This window comes from Podarcis gaigeae (assembly GCF_964106915.1).
Source record: "Podarcis gaigeae genome assembly, chromosome: 4".
NCBI lineage: Eukaryota > Metazoa > Chordata > Lepidosauria > Squamata > Lacertidae > Podarcis > Podarcis gaigeae.
Genome location: NC_139677.1, coordinates 23,613,572 through 23,627,297, shown reverse-complemented (window position 1 = coordinate 23,627,297; position 13,726 = coordinate 23,613,572). Strand labels below are relative to the sequence as shown.

Here is a 13,726-nt window from a genome sequence, read left to right as displayed (position 1 = left end):
CTCTACAAATCCAATGTTCATGTTTGCACATTAATGTGCATACCATGAAATGTGTCAGCCAAGTGAACATTTCGGTGGTCAGCATCAATTTTCAAGATCACAGTGGCTCAATGTTTTTCAAACTACAAGAGCAATCACAGAAACTTCTGACAAATACCCAGTTCACATGCTACGCTTCCCCGTTCTAATCCATGTCTCGAAAAGACCAACTCTGTTCACATGGAATATGTGTGAAATAATCATACATCACACACAAACACTATTACTATTTATTATTATTATTATTAGATGTATAAAGCCCCAACTTTCATCAGATGATCTAGGGCGAGTTACATAAAATTTACAAAATCACTGAGTACAAAATTAAAACATCAGCACCAATGCACATAAACACAATGTATAACCTTCCTTTAGTGTTTAGTGCTGAGTTACAGACCGTGCATACATGATGCAAACTATACACAGTATTTATGCCATATGTACATGAAGAACAATATAGAACAGCATACCCAAAGAGCAGGAGAGATATGAATAAGCTGCTTTGACAGAAGAAAAGCAAACACCGTATGTTAACACAAAACTAGGCTGATGATTTTGCTACAATTATTTCCAACTGACTGGAGTCTTGGCTGCAACCCTGTGCCTAGCCTGACTGTTTAGCTGCCATTGAAACACTTGATATTTAAATAGCCATCCATCCCTCAAGTTTCAAACCAGAGATGGTTCCAGATTTTTATGGACCCCTGTCCTAGGGGCTAATAGCAAAGATGCAGTGTTCAAAATTAGCCAGGCGCATTTTGCTATCAACCACTTGTGACCAAATGAAGATATCTGGACGTACAGATGGCGTCTGACAACTCCACATACCTGGGGATCATTGGATCTTGGCTGTTTTCACACACTAATGCCACATCCTGCTGAATTCTATGAGTTATATTTTACCTGCACAATTGAAATGAATTTCAGGAACCAAAATGCATTTTCTGAGCAGCCTGAGCAGGAGTAGTCACCATTAAGAGATCGGAATAGGACAATATATATGTGGACTGTCCCTGGATAAAATGACTTTTCAAGTTATCAAGGTTCTTAATCCTAGGCTCAAGGTTGTCATCTGAACTAGCCAGACATTTAACTGAGAATCAATCACAGTCCAGTCCATCATTTGAAAAATAAGACTTCACAGAGCCATGTTATTCAAAAAGGACAACTAGATATTCCATTTTGGCGCCCTGCATCTTTGGTTTAAGGAGCCATTTGGCCCCTAGCTTATAGATCCGAGTTTCCAACACTGCCAGGATCAATGTACAAACATATTTTCCAAGCACATCAATATTAGCCACTCAAATACCCTAGCCAGTTAATTGGTAGTTCTTTCATTTTTTATTTATTTTTGCCAAGCTAGGGACTTGTGAAAAGGAACAGCCATGCATTCTGTAACAGCTATCCCTACATAATTTCATTTCCGCTAACATAAACACGCATTTGCAATCTTCATTCCACTAATAATGCAACCTAGAAGCGGAGACATTCCTTTTTTTCAAGCATACCTTAGCCACATTGACCGATACATTATGGAAGGCACAGAGAGACACCGATTATTCACACATACTGAGTGCGGTGATGAGAAAAAGATGCAAGGGTTCAAAGGCAGGGTGCACTTTGAGAACTGGTCTCAAGTGGTTTTCATTCCTTCCTCTGCTCACTACTACTGTAGTCTACTACCACAGTAGTATATCTATCTATATCTATTTGCCATCATAATCCATCATAGTATTTTATTGTACGCGACAACAGCAGCGAGAATGTTGATAGCCAATAATTGGAAAGGAAATTATGTTCCAACCAAAGAAGAATGGTTGAATAAATTATGCGAATACTTGGAATTAGCAAAGTTGACTGATTTGATAAGAGAAAAACCAAAAAATATAATCCAGAAACAATGGAAATGTTTAAATGATTGTTTATGTAGACAAGGATTAAATGTAAGGTATTGGTTGTGTTTAGAATAGATTTACAAAAGATTTAGAAAACTTATTGATTAGAATATTTGTGTGAGATTGTATGGGAAAAATACGGGATAACAGATACAATCTTGCTTAAAATGTATATAGGAAGTGTAGTGTAAGCGATGGAAGTCAATCAATGGAATTTTATCATTATTTTCATATTGAGATATTTGTAGAATAAATTTGGAAGAAATTCTTCCCACTTTTCTTCTCTTTTGTTCCTTTTTTCATATATATGTGCTTATTTGAAATATATATGTATGCATGCATTTGCAATATTTTGCTTATATTTTGTATTATGTTAAAGAAATTTAAAAATAAATAAAAGGGGAAAAATATCTATCTATTTGCATCCATCAAACTTTTGCCTGATTGCCTTGCCTCGGGGATGGCAGCGCTGCAGACTTCATAGACTAAAAAGCGAAGTCGGGGTTTAGTGGGGAGGCTATAAAAGCTTCTCCCAAATGCAGTGGATTCTTTAATCTGGCTGCCTAGTACAAATAATAACTACTCTAAGATGAGAAAACAAAAACAATTTTATTTGTATACTATAGGGACCCACAGCTGGATTTAATATAAGAACAACAACAGCAGCTGTGTTGATCCTAGGAAAACAAAGTGGCTTTTGAAGCGAATACCTCCTCAGCCTAGGACACCTTGGGAGGCTGGGAAACCTGTCTGGAATACCTATTCTGTGGAAAATGCAGCAAGTGGAGGCACAAGGTATGTCCAGAATACAGAAACAGACAAGGGCAGTAATGAATCAGGTATAGGTACCTCCTAATAATAGGAAGCGTTGATATGCAGCACACCTGACAGTTTATGCTTTTCGAGGTTTTATAATTGGGGTGGATTCTTTACTCTTTTCTCCTTTGTCTTGAACGAGCCCTCTCACAAGTACAGACCGGTCACAAGCAAAGCATTTAGTAGTCCTTGTAGGTATCCCTTAAGCTTATTGTAAGCCCCCTCACCCCTGGTGGTTCTTTAGCTCCCAGGATCTGGGTGGTCAGAAAGGCACCAATATAAAGAGGGATATAAATAAATGAGGACATGAGCGATGCTACAGTGCCTTAAAAAGGGGTTGGTTATCTAATTGTGGTGATTTGCCAGCCCGTTTCAAGGGCTCAAGGTTTGCAAAGTCGCTGGAAGAGCTGTAAAGCAGAGGGCTTCCTTTAATCGTCTAAGGAAGTGCCCAAAGTTGATTTCATAAAGTTTTACAGATTTCTATGGAAGATATACTCATAATATATCACAGCTGACAGGTTGTGTAGGGTCCCACTCTTCTACCTCTACCTAGAAAACTTGCCATTTCCCTCTTAAAGGGACGGGGATCCTTTTTCAGCATGAGGGCGACATTTACTTCAGGGCAGCCTTCCGGGGGCCACATGGTAAATGCTGGGTGGAGCCAGAGCAAAAGTGAGTGGCGCAAAAAATGATAATTTTGCCTTTGCGCTGTAGGCTAGTTTCCATTCTTCACCCAAGCAAGAAGCAAGGACCCATTCCAGGTTGGCAAAAGAAAAGAAAAAACAGGGCTATTAAGGGGCGTGGCCTGGGGAGAATCCCAAGGGCCAGATAGAAAGGCCTGGAGGGCTGGATTTGCCCCCCAGGCCTCAGGTTCCCCACCCCTGGCCTTTAATCTAGAGCCCTCCCAACCCTACATAAAATAATCCTTCAAAGTCTAATGTATATTCTGTGCATTGCTTTACTTATACTTTTTCAGTCATTCTGTTCTTAGCACCAGTAAGTACCTTAAGACTCCTCTGAAATACTTCATTCAGAAGGGTAGCCACATTAGTGTTGTTGTAGCCAAAACAGCCAGGAGTCTTGTGGAATCTTAAACAATAACATGTTATGATGACGTACTCTTGCTTGTTTTTTGAAATACATTTGTCACCTACGTTACAAAAATGAAAGAATGCTAAGATTTACAAGCCTGGATTATTCAATTGATTTAGTTGCCAGGAATAACTTTTGAATAATGATGTATTACATTGATGCTCTTTACAGTGGTACCTTGGTTTACGAAATTAATCCGTACCGGAAGTACGTTCTTAAACCAAAGCGTTCTTGAACCAAGGCATGCTTTCCCATAGCAGTGGGGGACTTAATTTACAAATGGAACACACTCAACAGGAAGTGGAACATGTTCTGCTTCCAAGGCAAAGTTCACAAACTAAAACACCTACTTCCTGGTTTGCAGCATTCTTAAGCCAAGTTGTTCATAAACTAAGCCGTTCTTAAACCAAGGTACCACTGTACTCTATATAATAACATGACGGAATTCAGAGCGCACAGAAACACCGTTTACCTTCCCGCCACAGCGGTACCTATTTATCTACTTGCTCTGGCATGCTTTTGAACTGTTAGGTTGGCAGGAGCTGGGACAGAGCAACGGGAGTTCACCCCGTCGCAGGGATTCGAACCGCCAACCTTCCGATCAGCAAGCCCAAGAGGCTCAGTGGTTTAGACCACAGTGCCACCCGAGTCCCCTCTACTCACTCTTTTTAAAAGGTTCATTAGCTTCAGTTCAGAAACAGGTGACACATATGCAAGCAGTAAGAAATGGTGGTGTGGTTTTTTACCACTGCCTTGTCAAACTACCTTTGCCATGTTAATTATAGCATGTTCTTTCCCTCTGATGATTAAAAATCTACTGCTAGAGAATAACCTATAGAAACCTATGCTCACACACATTCAACTGAAAAAAGAGTTAAATTAATACAATGCACACCATGGCCTGAATCCAAATAACTCGTTCAACCAGTTTGGTGTATCTGAAGGTGCTCTGGACAGATTTCTTGTACAGTAGTAACCCCACCATGACACAAAAGGCTTTTAAGAAAGGAACTGTTAAAGGAGTTGTGGTATCACATGGTGATCTACTGCTCAAAGGAAAGCAAGAAGAAGAAAATCTGCTGGGTGAGAACAAGCCGTTGGGGTAGGCCCAAGCAGTTCTTTGGATCCTAGTCAATGTTTCTCCTTCGCTTTCCTGTCCTTCCATTGTTCAGGAACATTTCACACACTGCATGGCAGCAAACCCTGCCAAGTAGACACTTAATATGGAACTGTACTCAATTGCGGCCAACTTCCCGGATAAGTTCATCAATATTATACACGAGTTGGACACACCTAAGTCACATACGTATTTTAAATGTCAAGTGAACACTGAATATGAGAACAATCTCTCGATCCATAAAGCATACGCAACTTATAAACTGTAACCATTTTTGCAAGATTAATTATTACCAACCAAATCCATTATTTCTGAGAATTAAGATAAAAGTATAAAGCACAGCAGAACTGCCTAGCACATTTTGCAAATTTAATTTTCAATCTCTCTGTGTACGTCCTTCTAAACTGTCTGGAGAATTATCAACGTTTTTTAATGGAACGGGCAAGAAATATTACAAATTGCCATGCCAAAACAGTATCTCTCTGAACCAAAAGGTGCTGCCCTATCCTTTGATGGAAATGATGGGTCAATAGTTTTGTTTTGTTGTTGATTTTTAATAATAATAATAATAATAATAATAATGTAATTGCCCTATGCAGATTCTTTTCTTATACACTTTAGTTTTTTTTCTTTCCAACCCCAAATACTGATTTCATCCGTTACACCTACTAGGCATGTTTAAAATGTGCAGAAAATTAAACCCAGTGGAAAAGCAACAACCGGGTGGACCTCTGCACCACAAAATTCAGGACAGGGGTTAGCAAACTTTTTCAGCAGGGGGCCGGTCCACTGTCCCTCAGACCTTGTGGCGGGCCGGACTATATAGGAACAAATTCCTATTCCCCACAAATAACCCAGAGATGCATTTTAAATAAAAGGACACATTGAACTCATGTAAAAACACACTGATTCCCGGACCATCTGTGGGCCACATTTAGAAGGTGACTGGGCCGGATCTGGCCCCTGGGCCTTAGTTTGCATACCCATGAGTTAGGATAACTTAACAGGTTTGGGGAAACTCAAAGCCAGGAACAGAATGTGGCCTTTGGTCTCTCTATCTGGTCCTTTGGTCTCTCTCCAGGCTATAATCTTCTCCAGACCACAACCCTTCCAGTCTCTGCTCTGCACCCCCTCCTTGAGTGCTTTTGCCTGGCTAGAATTTTGAACTCCTGTAATGCTTTTTTTTGCATGGATGATGGACAGTGAAGAGTTAGTGTATGTGCAGAAGCTAGCTCCACCCATTCTGACATTGGCCCCACCCACCACTGATATTTGGCCCAGAATGAAATGTGACTCTCAGACTGAAAAAGGCTTACTATGCCTGTGTTGGCAGGACAATAGGAGAGGGAGAGGGAGAGAAGTAATCTCAACACAATCATTTGGCTTCTTTTCTGTCATAAATCAGGATTATTATTTTTTCTCTTACAACAAGCTCAATGCACTCACTACAAAGTGTATCAATACCAAAAAAAAGAGGCATAGTGAATATTGCAACATAAGCCATCCTGGTATCTAACTTGTATAAATGCAATACTTCCTCACCTGAGGTGTAATCGGACTTTGTACTGAAATCAGTTATTAATAAGATAATATATATATACAATTGCCAACAGCAGTAGGCTGAAATCCGAAGTACTCAGGAATAAGTTTGCAATCCATAAATAAAATGTATATTCAGATGTTTGCATGTTTAAAGCTTAAACTAAGAGACTTGCATTTAACAGACATAACTGGTTCTTAAGGTATCTGAATGGCTCTGATTCTATCCAGTTCCACAGAAAGTTACTTTACAAATGAACATTCAAATTCCATTCTAATACAGTGGTACCTTGGGTTACATACACTTCAGGTTACAGACTCCACTGACCCAGAAATATTACCTCGGGTTAAGAACTTTGCTTCAGGATGAGAACAGAAATCGTGCTCCAGCGGCGCGGCAGCAGCAGGAGGCCCCATTAGCTAAAGTGGTCTTCAGGTTAAGAACAGTTTCAGGTTAAGAACGGACCTCTGGAACGAATTAAGTACTTAACCCGAGGTACCACTGTAGATGCAAAGTCAGGGGGGAATCCCAAGTGTCAAGTACTACCACTGGAATTTTGCACTGTCAACTGAGTGGCCGCAGAAAACTCATTTGAAAGAAAATATTTAGCTCAAGAACTACAGTTCTCAGCATGCAATTCCTCATTTTTGAAACAGCAACTGCAATAAAGTACAGCTTCATATGCCGGTAGATTGCCAACAGCAGTCTCCATGCGCCAAGCTGCTCTTGGCCATTTCAGTTGTCTCAACTCAACTCAAGACATAACATTACACAACGGTTTGTGCTAAAATAGTTAGGAAGCTCAAACCAAGGTTTCAGTTTTAAAAATCAGGCAAACTATTGTTTAGTGTTTGTTTACATTTACTTGGCACTCCCATCTCTCTGATGCAGCAACCTCCTGAGATGTAACTACGGTGTACAGATTTAATAAATTACTGCAAAGCACAGATATTACAAAACATAGCTTGAAAATCCATTTCAAATCATGGTTTCCAATTCTATTTTATCTATACAGGCATAGCTCCAAGAAAGCTTTGCATCTAACACTACAGCGAAACTTCCTTGATAGCCATCATTGGGCATGACATCTGAATGGAGTTAATATGACTACAGTCATACCTCGGGTTACAGGCGTTTTTTCGGGTTACAGACGCGCCGCTGCGGGTTGCGAACGTGCATCCTCCACGGATCACGTTCGCAACCCGAGTGTCCACGGTATCTGTAAACCAAGTATGTTCTCTGTTGTCTGGTGGCAAACTTATATTTTGGATACAAACACACTACGACTGGCCACGTATTTGATGGTGGAACAGTTATAACACAGCATAACATTACTTAAAATGGATTTACTCCAATATCAACAGGTTATCCAAAGATTTATATTGGATATGTTACAAGGCAAAAATGTCTATGCACTTAGAAGAAAAACACACACACTAAAACAACCAACTAGCCCCCGTGTTTAAACAGTTATTTCCTCATCCTCAGGAGAGCAATCTACTTAAAAGAAGGCCTAAGAAGATATCATGGTTTAATAGAATGTTACTTTCAACATATCATGCTACAATTTGCAGTGAACAACATTTCTTAACAAAAGGAAAAGAAAATTTGAAAACTTGCTCTGTCTTGCTTTCAATTTATCGACTGATGAACTCCAGATTTTTAAAACTTCTATTTATTACTAGCAAGGAATGCCAACTGATTAAAGACTCTGAAATCGATTTGCTGTCAAGCTTTTCAGCCAATTAAATCTAAGTCAATCACTGACATTTTGTAATGTACAGAAAGCACTCTGAAGTTCTTGGAAGAGTACATTTTCCTTAAGGACAAGGCAGCATAAATTAAATAAAAGATACTATTCCACATTAAAATGACAACATCCATAATATTCCCCAGATGTATTAGGATGCCAAACAGCTTCTGAAATGAACATCTTCAAGATTCACCTATTCCAATCAAAGATCAAGATACAGTGGTACCTCGGAATAAGTACTTAATTCGTTCCGGAGGTCCGTTCTTAACCTGAAACTGTTCTTAACCTGAAGCACCACTTTAGCTAATGGGGCCTCCTGCTGCTGCCGCGCTGCCGGAGCACGATTTCTGTTCTCATCCTGAAGAAAACTTCTTAACCCAAGGTACTATTTCCGGGTTAGCGGAGTCTGTAACCTGAAGTATATGTAACCTGAAGCGTCTGTAACCCGAGGTACCACTGTATATTGGCACAGAGTTCACCCTCATGCCTATTTTGGTTCTTATTTTTAGGAGGAGAGAAAGTGTTACATGAAAACTTTGCTAACTATCGATAAATCTTATGGGAAAAGTTATCCTTCAAGGAGTTCTATCAGTTTTGGCTCATTGAAAAGGAAAATGGCACATCTATATAGCCCAGCCATTGACATGCCCTTCAAGTGCCCCCCCATCTGACTTTTGTTCTCAACATCACGGGTTAGTTGAGGGGCAAATTTTAATCAGCCACTGAAACTCAAATTGAATAATCACACTGATTAAAATCGATTAAAGCTTGCAGTCCTAATTACACATAACCCACTATGGGTACTTCCAATCCCAATGTGAAATACCCTTGGAGAAAATGTGCACCCTTAAAAAGAAGAACATCAGATTCATGTTTCTGCCTGGTAAGGGACATGGACAACTGTATACAAATGGTCAAGTACACTGGCTGGCAGTGCAAACTAGGGCAGACGACAAGGAACAGAAATAGGTCAGGGGGGGAAATCCCCATGTACACACTGTCCTCTGCCACAGATCCCTCTGCTTTAAGCTGTAGTTCAGTCGTAGAATGCCTGTTTTGCACACAGGAAGTCCTCAGCATCTTCCGTTTCAAGTAACTCAGGTACCTAGTAGGTCTGTAAAAGACCTTTGACTGATAGGCCAAAGAGTCACTAGCAATCAGTGTGGACAATACAGTCATACCTTGGAAGTTGAACGGAATCCGTTCTGGAAGTCTGTTCGACGTCCAAAACATTCAGAAACCAAAGCGCTGCTTCTGATTGCCTGCAGAAAGCTCCTGCAGCCAATCAGAAGCCGCGGAAGCCCCATCTGACGTTTGGCTTCCAAAAATAGTTCGCAAATTGGAACTGTCACTTCCGAGTTTGCAGCGTTCAGGAGCCAAAATGTTTGAGAACTAAGCCATTCAAAAATCCAAGGTACGACTGTATTGGTTTGCTTCTAGTCTCCATAAAAACCTTTTTCAGGTGCCTTCAGATCCTCACCTCATTTTTGGGTTAGCCAATAATCACTCTCTCTATTTTTATATCAATCTTTCTTACTGTGGATTGGTCTGATGAGGAGAGGAATTTAGAACTTTTTAACATTCCAGAATAAACCAAACTTCATGCAAAGTATTTTGTGTTTGTTCAATTTTGTTGTAAATATTTTACAGTACAGCTTTCAATTTTAAAAAAGGAATTTAAAACAAACAAACCCAGAACTAAGAGTCCACACGAAACATATGCCAAAAGCTCTTTCCATGATTAAGTTTCTCTGTGACCATCAAATGCAATCCCAAATTAAAAGAACCTAAAGTGATTTTAAAAGAGATTCTGCATGTCATCAGGATTCCAGAAAAACAGAAGGGCATAAACATGGGGAAACCATTGTTCTTGCATCTCCTTGTTGCCTGAACTGGGATGTTCACAGCTGATACAAGGGAGCATAATGAGACATAAGGGAAGAGGTAGCCTCCAAGGTCATGCAAAGATCATGTCACACAAGATGCAGAGGCAAATCCGGGTCTCCCACTGAATATACCAGCAGTTACAGTCCACCTTGAGACGTGTACCTGTATGACATACATATTGGTGCACATGCATTTCTGAGGACCTATCTATGTCATTAAATGCCTTCTATTTTTAGGTATACAGTGGTACCTCGCAAGACGAATGCCTCGTAAGACGAAAAACTCGCAAGACGAAAGAGTTTTTCGTTTTTTGAGTTGCTTCGCAAGACAGATTTCCCTATGGGCTTGCTTCGCAAGATGGAAACGTCTTACAAGTTTGTTTCCTTTGTCTTGCAAGTTTGTTTCCTTTTTCTTAAAACCGTGCATTCAGGGGGTGCAGTTGCGACTTGACTTCGAGGAGCAACTCATGGTAGCCTTTTTTGAGGTTTTTGAAGACTTTGGTGATTTTTGAAGCTTTTCCAAAATCCGTGCTTCGCAAGACGAAAAAAATCGCAAGACAAAAAAACTCGCAGAACGAATTAATTTCGTCTTGCGAGGTACCACTGTACATCAAAACATGTAATGTGTGAAACGGTCCTTCACAACCCTTTTGGACTTCAGTGCTGTGAAATGAATTTCACTGTGCCCAGGGGTAACTGTCAAAGCATAAGGGAAGCTCCGTTTAAGCATCACGAGAATGCATCACTGTGGAATAGCATTATGGTTGCAAAGGCAAGAGTGAGAGATGATGTCACTCTGACAACACACAAGGTATAAGCAAGGCAGCTGCACAAAGTGCTCCTCGGATACTACTGCTAAACACCATCAAACCACAAAGGCAAAACCCTTGTCAATGCTGTGAATTCTTAGCATCCCGGAGATGCCGGTCTTGTCAACCATCATTATCTCAAGTCTTCTCCCTGTCCCCTATGTGGACAGTCAACAAGAACCAAAACAAGCAGAGGCCAGTTCAGATGGAAATAAATTAAACTGTGTATCTGTATATAATTCCTTTATGACAGCAATAAGATTATCTGGAATGGGGAAGACTGACTGAAGGAACCACAAATGTGGTTGCTTAGTAACAAAGCACACATTCCCTCTTCCAGTCTCATCCAGAAATAATATATTACAAGTATTTTTATACTGCTCCTCAATTAATTTCCCAGGGCAGTTTACAAAAAGAAGAAAAGAATTAAACTGTAAGCAACAAATGGTAAAAGCAGTGTTAAAGACAGTGGGGTTGAAATTGTCTTACAAGCATGGAGGATTTTAATAAAAATGTCTCTGCCTGGTGCTGAAAGTGCAATTAGGCACCAGGTGGGTCTCTCTGGGAAGTGTTCCACAACTGGGGTGCCAACACAAAGAAGGCCCTTTCTCTCATCAGCCCCGGACTCAGCTTAGGTGGCAGAGACACCTGAAGGAGTCATTTCACAATGAAGATCTTAATTTACAGAAAGTTACATAGGGAGAGGGTACCAAGAGTACCCAAGGGCAGTGATGTTTCCTTAGCACCTCCCATGTGGTTCATTCTAAAGTAGATCACATGCTGGCATGAAGTCAGCTATGAGGCTGCAAAAGCAGAACCCAGTCAGCCCGTGTGCAAACAGGAGTGGGAAGATTGAAAAGAAGAGGATTCCTTGGTCACTGGGTCATCTGGAAGCAAGCAAGTGGGTTGAGGACTATCAGATTTCCAGAACTGCATAACGCACATTTGCTGGAAGGCAACCTATAGGGATCTGAGCTAGAGCCTCATAAGGGCTCTGGAAGTAAGATGAGATATAAATGCATTGATCAGTTAATTTAAATGATAGCTCTGCTTCTACCACTTCTCTAGAAGGTTCACAACTAAAAGCTCCCAAGAGCTTTATACAGTACTATTCCAAATGGCACAGAAGCCCCCCCCCCCAACTAATGAAGTAGACTCAATGTGCTCCTGTGGCTTGTGTAGGGTCCCTTTCAGCATGTGCACAGTTCCTTTGCAATGGAGAACAATGCCCCCCCCAAAGGCTGATGGCACAGTGCTCCTGGGCATGTTTTATTTGGGAAGAGATTACTTCTGCACCTATCTAATATTGATCCTGCATCTCACCCTCAGGGTGGTTGTGGCCCAACAGATGGTTCATTGCATTAGAAGTGATCTAGACATGGCAGGCGACCCATTCAACTGAAGTAAGAGAAAATCTGCAGCTCTGCTCTGTGCTAGCTATCGATATGCATGATCTCCCACATACCATGTAGCCTTATGAAATGTAGCTGCAAATTACTATCAGCCATTGCATGCTCCTTATGGAATGTAGCTGCAAATGACTATCAGCCATTGCATGCTCCTTATGGAATGTAGCTGCAAATTACTACCAGCCACTGCATGCTCTGTTTACTAAGAAGCTGGCTGCACATGTATTTGCATTCACCATTCATGCATGTAAAACTACAGCCAATACCCTCCAAAATTCTGTTGTCTGTTTCATTCTCTATCCTATACTTCAAATTCCTCTGCAGTGAGATGCATGTAGTTTATCAAAAGCCCAGTAGAGTTAAGACTATGTAGTTTAGCTAGGAGGGGGAAACTCTTCCAAATGATCTATAGGGCAGGGGTTGCCTGCTCCAAGATGAGGTGAAGCAGGGTGTCTCCTGACCTTCAGGCCTAGGAAGCAAGTGCCTTTTATCCCTTGCCACTGCTGCCAGAACACATCATGATTTAGGAACCCACAAGGGCTTTCTTGACTTCATGGAATATTTGACCAACGACCAGCATCTCAACCTTTGGCCACAGTGTGAAAAAGTCCCTAAACAAATTTTGTACTGTCTCCCATCGCCTCAAGCACGGTTCTTTTCAATGCTGAGTCAATTCGCACATTCAGCTGTGAGTCATCAGGTGTTGAGCAATCAAGTGATACGAAAGCAGCTGATGTAAACATATCTGTGAAGCAGCCCAAATTGACCATACCTTGTCTTATTTTGGTTGCACCTGAAACTATGTGATCAAGGCAAAATTAAAAAGAGGGCCACTTCCATGGGACCAAATAGGTCATGTAACTCCTGATCTTGGGGCTTCACTTCTTATTAATTTAGAATGATTGGGTCATTGAGAGTGCGGTGGCATGTCACATATTCTTTAACATTTTCTCCTTTGTTGACTCAGTTGAGATCTGGGGTATCAGCTGCAACTTAGATCCAGGTTTTCAGCCTGGTGTGTGTGTGTACACACACACACAGTGAGCTTATGTCCAGAGGACCTTCTTGGTAGCTGGATTCTTTAGCTCCCTTCCACAACTTTCCCCTTGTCTCCTCAGTTTTCAAAAACAATTCACTTAGCTTGTACTACCATATTTACACGAATCTAATGCGCACCTCAAACCCTGAAACCAAAAGGGTTTGGTTTGCTGGCACCATCAAATCTAATAATGCGCTCCCTGATTTTCATGACATTAATTTGCCAAAAAAAAAAAAGTGCGTGCTGCATTTCAGCAAATACGGTAGATAACAAGTATACCTTTATGAGCTTCCATGGTAGGAAGGCAGCAATTGAACTCTGGATCTGTAAA

General features: G+C 40.8%; 1 protein-coding gene across 15 annotated transcripts in view; it reads right to left on the bottom strand.

Moving 5' to 3' along the window:
• The window catches only part of FARP1 (FERM, ARH/RhoGEF and pleckstrin domain protein 1), a 184,291-nt gene that overhangs the window by 168,572 nt on the left and 1,993 nt on the right, over positions 1–13,726 (bottom strand). The window lies entirely within an intron of this gene.